The 8,039-nt window shown below is 41.1% G+C and overlaps 1 protein-coding gene across 10 annotated transcripts in view; it reads left to right on the top strand.

Annotated features, from left to right (window-relative positions):
• The first annotated feature begins 746 nt into the window (after positions 1-746).
• da (transcription factor daughterless) overlaps positions 747-8,039 on the top strand; it is a 42,499-nt gene continuing 35,206 nt past the window's right edge. For 5 of the 10 annotated variants that reach the window (XM_028187135.2, XM_028187138.2, XM_028187131.2 and 2 more), the window contains exon 1: positions 751-937. The gene's annotated coding sequence lies outside the window, so the exon portion shown is untranslated. Of the gene's footprint in view, positions 938-8,039 lie in introns of all 10 variants that reach the window. The other 5 variants (XM_028187136.2, XM_028187134.2, XM_028187137.2 and 2 more) reach the window with 3 other exon arrangements.

The raw sequence follows: 8,039 nt of genomic DNA, 5'->3' as shown, positions 1-8,039 counted from the left end.
CTTTAACCTCATTACTGGGCGCGCGTCTCCACTGCGAGCGTCGGCTTGGCAACGTCGCTTTTTGTAGGGTTGCCAGACTTACGCGAGTTGTTGTTCCGGAATTATCGGGTTACTGCGCATCATCCAGACCGAAAGCTGTCATTGATAAGTGTCAATGTCTTATTCTAAAATGTCTCAATTTAGTGAAGTTAGTGAGAGCATATTATTGTTTTTAGTTTCACCGAATTAAGGTGTAAAGTGTTTTCCAGGATGTTAATATTGCATGTCTCACATTTGCAATTATAATAAGTAGATTGATAGCCAACAGTTAGGAAAATTACAATGACTTAATTTGTTTATTTTATATCATATCGAAATTATGAGATTTACGAGACACGAGTGTCACACTAGATAGATTAAACCGTAAAATAGTTTTAATCATGTCTTACGACTTGCGGAAATCGGAGGGAATAATATTTAATCTGTTTAATTTGGTTTTAAATTTAAAGGCGAATGATACTGATTGTATAAATAAAACATACTCCTATAATTAAATAAGTATAAAATATAAAAAAAATATTACCTAAATAATGATTCTAAAACTTAAATCCTAATAAGCTGAAGCTTGCTTCTATTTAGTGCTTACCTTAATAAACTCTAAAGCCAATCAAACTGCCGTCTGCAATACTCTTGAAGTTGTTATGCAAATTTAATTCTAAACCCCGGGAAATTTGTCTGTAACGTCGGCAATACCCCGCCCCGCGAGTGAACGGCAGTCGACCGTGGGCCGTCAGTCGTAAAACATCAGTAAGCCGAGTCGAACAGACGCCGGTCGCGCGCGAAAAGTTTGTGTGATGTAACAAAGTGTTGGTTCGTGTACCGTGTTGACATTTAGAAGAAGCATTGTACCTAGTAGTTCTGTAAATCTGTTTACGTTTCAAGTTTGCTTTGAATGACGGTGAGAGCACGCTATTGTATTGCGCCGACGACGACACACGATAATCGTTTTTTATTCATGATGTATTATTTTTCAAAAAAAAAAAATTACTGAATCAGTGTTGTTTGGTCGTTGTCTTGTTTTTCTAAATTCAAAAGTGCGTTCGAAATTTTTTGTTTTAGTTTTGCTGTTTTCAGCGGGAATTTGGATTTTTTTTTGCGTTTTAAAGTCTAATAATAAAATTAAAAGATTTTTGTGTTGAGATAAATAGAAAATACGCTAAATAGTGACAGATGAAGTATTTAGAAAGATATGCTACAGTGGAAAACGCAATTTTTTTTTTTAAATCGTCATTTATTTGAGAACAACTTTGATTAAGTTACCCGGTTCTTTTACTATCCGGGTGTCCGTATACTCTTTCGATTCCATTAGACGCAGAGGCGACATCTATACGCTACCTTTAAAAATGCCTGAATCGCGCTAACAATAATTTCAATAAGTAACTGCGTAATTTTTATGAATACCAAATATGAAGATAGTCGGTCTTTATTTTCTTTCCCTATAATGTTGACGTCGACTCAATATACTGTCTGTGGTATAACAATCGTTGAGTATTTGGAAAAATAAATAAATAGATCGCGGGCTGTTTGGTTTTAGCGACATTTTTGAAATTTTACAGGAGAGAGAGGCATTTAAAGTTTGAAATATTATAACAAAAAAACTTGTTCGGCTATTTGAATTGTGTAAACATAATTATTATTGAAGTTCTATTATTAAAAACATCGAACTGTTGATGCTAATCACAACATAGTATAAAACAAAGTTGCTTTCTCTGTCCCTATATCTGTCTGTCCCTATGTATGCTTAAATCTTTAAAACCACGCAACGGATTTTGATGCGTTTTTTTAAAATAGATAGAGTGATTGAAGAGGAAGGTTTATATGTATGATAACATCCATTAAATAGTGGAGAAATCAATAATAAATTACAGTTTCCGAAGCGAAGCGAGGGCGGGTCGCTAGTATCAAATAAAACGCACCTTTAATTTTTAAATCAAGATAACTAAAGTTCAGCCCTCGATATGAATATTATAAAGGCAACTGTTTCATCTTATCTATACGTTTGTGACTCTATACATTCAATGCGACGCGCATTGTCTTTCTGACTCCCATGACACTCGGTACGTAACTCGGTGTTGTAGTAATTAACGCTCCTGATTGCTGGGCCGTGGGTCGTGGGTTCGATTTTCACACAGTGAAAACATTCGTGTGATGAATGTGTTTGTTTGCCCAGTCAAGTATGTTTTTTATTAGAAAAATTAGTACCCGCCTCCGGGATTCGAACACTGGCACCGTCGTATCGCCGGATACGAATGCACCGGACCTCGTATCCTTCAGGCCACGACGACCTCTGCATTAGCTACATTCAAAGCTGTTTTAAAACACTACCATTGATGCTCGACAAATCTTTAGGACCTATGTTAATATATTTACATTCGTATAAATGAACTAGCCGTACTCGCCCGCTTCGCTGGACCATTTAAAATTAACATTTACATGTATTTTCTACATGGATACCAAGTTTCAAGTCAATCGGATGCATGGTTCAGTAGTTATAACGGAACATCCTGACTGGTGGTAGGACCTTTTGTGAGTCCGCGCGGGTAGGTACCACCGCCCCGCCTGTTTCTGCCGTGAAGCAGTAATGCGTTTCGGTTTGAAGGGTGGGGCAGCCGTTGTAAATGTCTATAGGGCTATAGTAACCACTTAACACCAGGTGGGCTGTGAGCTCGTCCACTCATCTAAGCAATAAAAATAAAAATAAAAAACCCGTAAAAACCACTATAGATTTATATATTAGTATAGATTAGATTTCTACTAGTAGATATGTCCTCATGGAAGTAATGTCAATGGTTGTCGCGTCACACATGTCAGCTCCAAGACCGGATGCAAACAGTGCCGCAGTCCTGAGAAGAACTGGCGAAACAAACCCAACTGTCCTGTTCTAATTTGGATACTCATGTTTTAACATTAAGTCCGTTTTCCTCTGAAAAAGTCAATAGTTAAGACTTTTTTAATACAAATAATAATAAAAAGGTTGATAACATCTCTTCATTATTTATCCGACTTCTCAAGTCCCGTCCATTGAAAGAGGATGGCGAAGAAAAGGGAGCAATTAATAAATAAATAAAAACTATATGTCCGTTAGTTATGGCTGCGGAAGACGCATAAGAGAACAAAAACATGTACAATCAGGTGACGAATGCTAAATATCTATACTTCTATACTAAGATTATAAAGAGGAAAGATGTGTTTGTTTGTTTGTATTGAACAGGCTCCGAAACTAGTGAACCGATTTGAACAATTCTTTCACTGTTTGGAAGCTACACTATTCCCGAGTGACATAGGCTATAATGGTTTTTGAAAAAAATTAGAGATCCTTACTAAAACTCCAATAATGCAACCCAAGGTGTAAAAAAATTACCTAAAATATTCTTTAAATCGCGTGCCCTGCGAAGACTATTGATGATAGAATAAAATAACGTACTATGACTTTGTAGAACACATTATTAATTACAAAAAGTGTCACGACAGCTTATGTCTAACTATTGTAGTTATGCCGTAATAAGTATTATTTTATTTAAAAAAATAAAACAACGTCAAATATCGTTGAAGTTTTTGTTAAAGACCCGAGCGGAGCCGGAGGGGACCGCTATCCGTAATAAAGGTGTTGATGTCAACCAGCCAAATCATATCCAGCTATTACTGGTGGCCTGCCATCTACAAAGACTCTCTGTGTGCTCGCGCTGGGTACCGCATCCTGCCTATATCTGCAGCAAAGCAGTAACGCATTCCGATTTCAACGGCCGGACTTTGTACTATAATACTATTGTGATTTCGACCTCAATTCAACGGTAGGTAGCGGCTTGACTCCACCCCTGGCATTGCTGAAGTCCATGGGCGACGGTAACCACTCACCATCAGGTGGGCCCATAATTAAAAAAAAGACCTAGCTGGCGACATCCACCTAGTGATGTGCTCCGGTAACCGCTTAACATCAGGTGAGCCGTGAGACCATTCAACGATGGCTGCATAAAAAAAAGAGTCCCACACTCCGCGGTATAGTCGTCGGGTCAGTACCCCAGGAGTGACACCTGGTACAGGTAGCTCTGGTCGCACCTGGGTCGTCGTGTAGTCGTTACATAGTCGTGACTACAATGACGGAGATCTGTCAACCCTTCTCTGTACATTTCGAACAATCTCTACACGTGTCTACGTCGGATATATCTATACTAATATTATAAAGCTGAAGAGTTTGTTTGTTTGAACGCGCTAATCTCAGGAACTACTGGTCCGATTTGAAAAGTTCTTTCAGTGTCAGATAGCTCATTTATTGAGGAAGGCTATAGGCTATATAACATCACGCTAAGATAAGAGCACCAATAAAGAATGTTTTAAAATCGGTGAACATACATAGATAAAAAATTGTGGTAGAATTGATAGCCTCCTCTTTTGAAGTCGGTTAAAAAGCGTGATTTTGGTACCTTAAATAGCTCCTTAACATTATATTATTTAAAAATATTTTCACTTTCCACGCAAATGAAGTCGCGGGTAAAATTTAGCGTTATGCCAAAGTAACTATTCCACGCGGACAAAGTCGCAGGCAAAAGCTAGTCTATATATATTTTAGTAAGGAATAATAAGGCAGTAATTGTAAGCGGATGTGAAATCGAACGGATGTAGTCTCTTTAGAGGCGGTGTAGTGTTACGCGGGACTCGAACCCGACACCGAAAGTAAAGTGTTCCCGTCAACGCCGCCCACCCCCGGGGATATAGACTTGACTTCCCTTGATAATGGATAATACAAATTATAATTATTCTTAAAGTTTGATAATGACGTAGGGTAGGATAACGTGTCTATTCTGAGAGAGCTTCATGTCAAAACCAGACTCCACCATATGCCTTCGTAGAGTGCTGGAATTCTTCGGACATATTGCTCGTAAAGAGGGTCACAATCTTGAACAGCTGATGGTGACAGGAAAGGTAGATGGCAAACGTCCCAGAGGACGCAGTCCCACGAGATGTTCGGACCAAATACAATCGTGTCTGGACATCAACTTCCACAATGCCCTTCATAAAGCTAAGGATCGCAGCAGATGGAGGGAAATCGTACGGGAGAAACTGATGCAACGGGGGAGTCACGACCCTCAGTAATGAGGAAAACGACGCGAGGAGGAGGGAGGGAGGGTAGGATAATTATCGTTTACTAGGTGACCCGGCAGACTTCGTAGTGTCTCAATCGAGAAATAAAAGACCTAAACTTTTGTGTAAAATAAACTTAAAACAAAAAAAAGGAATCCGTCAGACGGGGGACACATCAAAGGAAAAACAAAATTGTTATTTTTATTTAGGTAATTCCGAGCATTTTCATATTTTAAACCTTCTCTGGACTTCCACAAATAATTCAAGACCAAAATTAGCCGAATCGGTTCAGCCGTTCTCGAGTTTTAGCGAGACTAACGAACAGCAATTCATTTTTTTATATATAGAGATTATCATCTAAAGATACATGACTCGTTTATGGCTCGTCTGGCCTTAAGTCGCATCTATTGACTCCACCACATCTTGGACTTCAAGGACCGCTCGTATTGGGATGACAGCTTCTCTACGGATGCTGAACTAAATGATTGCTTGGGGGCAAAAATGTTATCGATGCCAATTTCAAACCGTCGTCGGCATTTAGTTTGATATCTCGATACTGGGCCGGACTCGGTTTGTCAGTTGCAAACATTAACCCCGAGTCTCAGGACACAACAGGATATACACGATAGAATATTGAGTTTATGAATTAGGATACGTCAACAGCACATGTCAAGTGTTGCGTTAATCCTGAAAACGGTAATCATACCCCTTCGGTTGAATATCGATATCACACTACGCGGCTTGCTGCTGTCCCGTCGCCCCTACACACGGGCACCACCACCGGACCGATACGAAGTCGCCACGGCATGATTCAGCCGTAAAGGTCGCTTTGAATGTATCGTATGACTAGAGAAAACCGAAGACAATACAATAGATACAATCTCTTCTAGTTTGTGAGGTGAGGTAGACGAGCTGGCGGCCACTTTGATGGTAAACGCCATTCAGAACTCGTAATCAAGGCCGCTGCAACAGACAATGAGATGTAAGATTGCAGATATTGGTGTGCGGCGGCTGTGAGCTTATGAAGAGGATCGATGCGACTTAACGCGCTATCCGGAGGGTTGGGCGGATGCTCCGTCCAGACCTCAACCGAGCATAGCTCAAGACAGGCGGCACACGCGTTGCGGTGTTTGTAATGCATGTATTTAATCGAATTAAAGTTGAAATAGACTCTGCAACCGACCGGTTTCACAAATCGCTTCCTTCCGCTTGACCGGTGAGTCCGCGCGGGTAGATACCACCGCCCCGCCTGTTTCTGCCGTGAAGCAGTAATGCGTTTCGGTTTGAAGGGCGGGGTAGCCGTTGTAAATATACTGAGACCTTAGAACTGATATCTCAAGGTGGGTGGCTCATTTACGTCGTAGATGTCTGGGCTCCAGTAACCACTTAATATCAGGTTGGCTGTGAGCTCGTCCATCCATCTAAGCAATAAATAAAAAAAACAAAGAGAACAGTTCCAGCAGTCTTGTATTGTTTGTGCATTATTGGAATTGTGAGTTAAACTAGCCCATTTAGTTAATTAAAGACTGGATCGCTCCGTGCAATAAATAATGCACGGTGCTCGCGGTAACCACAGGCCAACCCCGAAGTGACACGTCGCTTGTTATTTCCTACCTATGCTGATAGCCTTGAGAGGCTATTTCAGCGTAACCGTAACTAGTAGATGAGGTCACGGGGCTCAAGAAGCGATGCTAACACTGACCCTAACAAGAGCAGTGCTTCGCAGTATCTACCACCGGATCGGAAACGCGACCCACCGAGAAGATCTGGCGAGAAACTCAGTGGGCTGTGTCTAGGGGTTAATTCGATAAGGACGGTGACCGGTGCTTGTAGTACCTAAAAGAACCGTTAATGGATCGGGAGGATCCGTTATGACGTGTTTTGGGCGACGTCAACTGTTTACCATTCGGTCTACAGGATCGGGTATGTAATTTCCAGCGGCCACGACAAGAGAGTTGTCATGTCGTGCCGTCTTCTCAGAGTGACACGTCGCTTCGACCGCGCCAACTATTTATAAGTTGTCTTTTGTTTTTACCGGTATACGCGGGTTGGTCCGTTAACGCCGCCTCTGCTCTGATAAGTACCGTGTCGGAAGCGAGACGACGGTGGAGCCCTACGGTCGAGGCTGCAGAGTGGACGTGACAATAGTTACGCTTGCGGCAGTGCCGCGTTCTATTGGCGCAAGCAAGACTCGAAGGTCTGACCAGTCGTTGGCGACCGTCGTGGCTGATACATGGACTGCGGTGGTCTGTGGGAGCCGATACTCGATCTCCGCGAGTCCATCGTAATGCAACGGGGGCGGCGGGCCTTGAGAGAGCTTAGAGAAACAAATTGAAAAATTATATAATACTATTTAAGTGGTTTTTTTTTTCTTAATTTTATGTAATAAAAAATTGCGTTCCAAATAGATATAGCAAAATTTAAAAGAATAGTCCATAGTTCTTTAACCTCGTCGTCCGTTATCCTGATGCTATTCATAATTAATTATCCTCAAGATTTAGATTCATTTTTTATACTACATTTTCTCTTGTCTGTACCGTACCGTTTTTGAATATCTGGTGGTAGGACCCTTTGTGAGTCCGCACGGGTAGGTACCACCACCCCGCCTATTTCTGCCGTGAAGCAGTGATGCGTTTCGGTTTTAAGGGTGGCGCAGCCGTTGTAACTATACTGAGACCTTATCTCAAGGTGGGTGGCGCATTTACGTTGTGGATGTCTATGGGCTTCAGTAACCACTTAATACCAGGTGGGCTGTGAGCTCGTCCAACCATCTAAGCAATAAAAAAAAATCTCAAAAAACAAAAATTACCTTTTCAATATTTTATCGCACTAAAGCTCGCTAACGTATAAAAAACAAAACGGTTGGCAAATGACGTTTAAATGTATATAAATACATAATTGTTACATGTATCTCATAAGGC

This window comes from Bombyx mandarina, chromosome 02, assembly GCF_030267445.1.
Source record: "Bombyx mandarina strain Sakado chromosome 02, ASM3026744v2".
In the NCBI taxonomy this organism is placed as follows: domain Eukaryota; kingdom Metazoa; phylum Arthropoda; class Insecta; order Lepidoptera; family Bombycidae; genus Bombyx; species Bombyx mandarina.
This window is presented reverse-complemented; position numbering and strand designations above follow the sequence as displayed.